This window comes from Triticum urartu, chromosome 3A (genome assembly GCF_056163025.1).
Source record: "Triticum urartu cultivar PI428250 chromosome 3A, HENAU_Tu73, whole genome shotgun sequence".
Lineage (NCBI taxonomy): Eukaryota > Viridiplantae > Streptophyta > Magnoliopsida > Poales > Poaceae > Triticum > Triticum urartu.
In genome coordinates this window covers 704,857,586-704,860,844 of record NC_141875.1, presented here as the reverse complement: position 1 = coordinate 704,860,844, position 3,259 = coordinate 704,857,586, and the positions used below count along the sequence as shown (strand labels likewise).

Below are 3,259 nucleotides of genomic sequence, written 5' to 3'. Positions count from 1 at the left end.
TGCTGCAACACTAAAAAAATGTTTGCATGTGTATAAAAATGTTTATGATTTTGTTTAAATGTTCAAACTTGTATTTAAAAATATTGGACCATCGCGTCTCGCTGGGGACATCACACCAGCTCACGACAAGTTCAGAGTAAAAAAAAGCTCACCAAAAGTTCAGAGATAAGAAATGTAGTTGTAGGCTTACAGCTTCTAGAACATGATAAGAAATTGCTCATTTACACGGTTGCAACATCCCTTAGTTAGAGCACCCATGTCTCAATTTATGAACTGAGCCTACTATATTTCAAGTAAATAAACTATTCTATTTACAGCAGAGGAGCTCACGAGTTGAATCGAATCATATAACTATACTATAACTTAGCATTTTCTTTCAAGGGCACTCCAGAATCTCACAACATTTTGTGCTATCTCAGTATCCCCAATTCTAACTAATTAATGCTCTTGCAGCGAGTTCAACCTACAATCTTTTGAATTTTGTGTGCAATAGTAGTTAGAGAGCTAGCTCAACCTATGCTTGACTTTTTTGAGACTAAACACACTTCAATTTATTGGTCAAAAGCCCTAGAGGAAGCCCTAAAGCGTGTTTAGCAAGGACATGTGCCTCTATATTCGAGTCACGTCCTTAGCAAACTGCTCTGCTGAAATGTTAGGGATCAATAGTCTAATCCCTAGCGACACCCTTAAAGCATCCTGAGAAGAGAGACCAGGTGAAAATAACATTCCTAATCAGGAAGGCAAACAAGTTTCCTAAAATGGCCGGCTGCCGTTGAGCGCTAATGGGCAGCCGTTTGCCCACTAAACGTGTCTGGAGAAACATCCAATATGTAGCCGACATATGCCAACAACCCAAATGCACATGCTAGTTAAGTTGAAACTCCTAAATTACATCCCAAGCAACAAAACTACTTATTTGAATTCAAAATTTGTTTGAATATTTCAGACGAAAAAATCTGAAATTTCTGAGATTATTTGGAAAGCGGTTTTTTGGGTGAAAAAAGTAAGGAAAAAAGAAAAACCCTTGGTTCTCGCTGGAGTGACACACCATTTGACCGCAACGGAAGGCCCGGTCAAATTAAACACGTTGTCAGCAGCGCACGCCTGGTCTAGTGGTCTTTGCAGTCCACTGCCTTGCCGCCGGCGCCGGCCGGCTTCCCGCCCTTGCTCGAGCCGTCCAACTCGGCACTCCGGATGGACCTCGCCCCCCACGCCGCGGAGAAAGTCCGCGACAAGAAAGATGGCCACCGGCCTGACTGGCCCAGCCGGCCGCTCGTGCCGCTGCGGCAGCTGCCGTCGCCGGCTCGCCGCATAGTCGGAGTGAACGGTACGTGCTGCCCTGGCGGCCGGCAGTGAACGCGACGAGGCTCTTCATGCGCCGTAGTCTGCCCGCGTGCTCCGGCTCGGGCAGCCGCAGCGTGAACCTCTTGACGCCGGCGCCGGGGCCGGTGCAGATGCTGGCTCGCGCAGCGAGCGAGTGCCCAGTCGAGTGCGAACGCGAGAAATGCGTGGGCGCGCGGCTGGACTTGGAGCGCAGCGCGCGTTTGAGGCTGCCGATGCACGCCAGTTCGTCCGTCTCTTCCCGTATGATCCTCTCGTCCCCGCTCTCCTCCGCGTCGATGACGACGGTGGGTGCTGCCTCCGTTGCAGAAGCTGGCGGTGGCACTTCTTGCGGCGGCTGCGAAGCGGGATGGACGCTCGACAGCTCATCGCCGGTGGCCGGAAAGTCGGTGTCGTTGGGGACGAGGTTCGCGCGGCAGACCGGGCAGGTGATGTGGGAGGCAAGCCAGGTGTCGATGCAGTCCGGGTGGAAGACGTGGGAGCACTTGGGCAGGAGGCAGAGCGTCTCGTCGTCGTCGAACTCGCTGAGGCAGACGGCGCACTCCAGAGCGCCCTTGACGGCCTTGTGCTCCTTAACGTCGGCGTACGCCATGGTCGGGAGGGTCTCAAGGTCGACGGCCGGCTCGAGCCCGCGCTGCTGTCGTCGCGAGCGCGCCGCGGCGGCGCCTATCGGGAGTCTGGTGGCCGAGTAGGAGGTGTCGCCATAGCAGTGGTGGATGCAGACCAAGAAGAGGCAGAGGAAGAACAAGAAGAAGAAGGCGATGAGGATGACGAGTAGGACGATGATGACGGTAGCCCTGGATGGGCTGAACTTCGTCGTGTAGTACGCCCCTGGATGACGGGCTTATACAGCTATGATCCTTCTTTCTTTCCTTTTTGGCGAGATGCTCCCAATCCTAATCCCCACGTTGATTTGTCCGTTAAACATGTAACTAATCTCCCGTAGGTCATTTACATGTTGAATAGTGGCAGCTTCATACTTTTATGAGGTAAAGTCTGTTTTAAACCCTAAACTCGTACGCATCGTCGATTTTAAACCCCAACCTCCAAATCCCGGAAGTATGTATCCTGAACTCTCTAATCCCAGTCGTTTTAGTCCTAATGAGAGGATTAGGTGACGTGGCAGGGCGGTAGGCCGGGTTTGGTACTTATTTTGGTCCACGTGGGTTACCTATCTGGCTATCTCTCTCATCTCTGTTTTTGTTATAAGAAGCGCAGGCGAGGGTGGGGAACGAAGCTAGGGTTCGTCGGCTGCGCTTGGCGACAGAGTGTGGCGATTGCCGCCGCCGCGCCCCACCATGTCTTTCTCCTCCGCCGATTCATCGTCTTCTCGCGGTGGTGGGCTTCGAAGGAGAGGCGGGGCAGCAAGATCTCCGGTGCCCTATCGTGAGCAAGCGATGGATTACGAGCCGGCGGTGATTTGCGCTCGCTGCGGCAGGAAGGCGCCGCGCTGGATATCCTGGAGTCCGGCGAACCCTGGCAGGAGATACTATTCCTGCGTGGACTCTCAGGTATGCCTGATTCGTCACCTGTCCTCTTGTTCTCTGTTTTTTTTGTCTCAATCTCTGTTTTTGGTTCATGAGCTGAGCAGCATGGCTTCATCGACTGGCATGACACCCCCACTACGCCATTTCTTCGTCAATTGCTAGGAGATCTACGGGATAAAGTGTGGAGGCTGGAGGATGAGCTTGCTGGGCATTCAAGGGAAGGAGAGGTTGGTTTACCGAGAGAGGAATTGGAGAAGAAAGAAGCTTTACTTGCAGAAATGAGAGGCAAATGTGATAGGAAAGATGAGATGCAGATGTATAAGTCTCTGTTTTATGGCATGGTGCTCTTTGTTGCTGGTTTAGTTGTAGGGTTCCTTCTAGTTCAGTAGTTCTGATAGGACAGATTAGAAGTTTGTTGCTGGTTTATTTTG

The 3,259-nt window shown here is 51.8% G+C and overlaps 1 pseudogene; it reads right to left on the bottom strand.

Moving 5' to 3' along the window:
• Positions 1-842: 842 nt before the first annotated feature.
• Positions 843-2,943, bottom strand: LOC147981910 (E3 ubiquitin-protein ligase ATL31-like; annotated as a pseudogene).
• Between the last annotated feature and the right edge of the window lie 316 nt (positions 2,944-3,259).